A 988-nucleotide genomic window follows, 5' to 3' on the forward strand; every position below is an offset into this window, starting at 1 on the left:
GCTACCTACATTTAGTAAATAAGGTTTTGGCCAACAAATTTGATGAAATATAAATTGATACAAAACCTACCTTGAAGGTTTTGGGAATTTCTTCAGGGTGCTTTCGTCGCGTGGTTCTCTCCAGTGTCTCTCCTTCGCACGCTCCGTTTTTTTTTACCATATCTAGCGCAGACTAACAGTTACTCCCATCGAATATCCAGTTTGCCGTGTTTCAGACCAGAGATGATGATACAAGTAGCCCGCATACACTTGACAAAGAGTAGTTGACAAGGTCCAAAACATGGTCGTAATACTTGCGATTTCTGCCGTCGAGCACCGAAATTCATCAATATTATCCAACCAGGAAGTAAAGTAAATGTGTCGAGATCAACACACAAAGCAAATGCATGCCATTGAACAATCCAAAGTAACGTCTTTGGCTAAAATCGAGTCAGATATTGCGATAGTCGACAAGCCAAGAATGATGAATAAACGGAACGCATAGGCCGGAAGTCCGAGAAGCACGACTGCTGACCGGATGTAACACAATGTAATGGGATGTAACACCGGATGTAAGTGTAATGATATCCTCTTGTAATGGGGTTGTTTCACAATGGCAATGGTGAAGAAAGACAAAACAAAAAAAGGGGAAGAAAACAGAATAACTGAATGAAAACAAAAACAAACGAAATGAAGTTGAACTGAAGCTTGGGTGAAAATTGAACGCATGATCATAATAGCCGCATCCAAAAAAATGAAAAAAAAATGCTTTTTAGACTTTTTAGACTGTGAAAATGCAATTACAAATTCAGTTACGATAAACTATTCGTGACAAGAGAATGAAAAATTTGCGCGTGAAATGTTACATTTATTTACCTGCACGGCAAAGAATAAGATCCATTTCGTCGCTGTTTTCATCACGGTTTATCACTAAGTCCGTAGGCTTGCACGTGCCTGGAAATATCCCTTTGACATTCACTGCACTCACAAACGTCCCTTCTCGGATTTG

The sequence above is a fragment of the Pavona decussata genome, unplaced genomic scaffold (assembly GCF_977016875.1).
Source record: "Pavona decussata unplaced genomic scaffold, jaPavDecu1.1 SCAFFOLD_78, whole genome shotgun sequence".
NCBI lineage: Eukaryota > Metazoa > Cnidaria > Anthozoa > Scleractinia > Agariciidae > Pavona > Pavona decussata.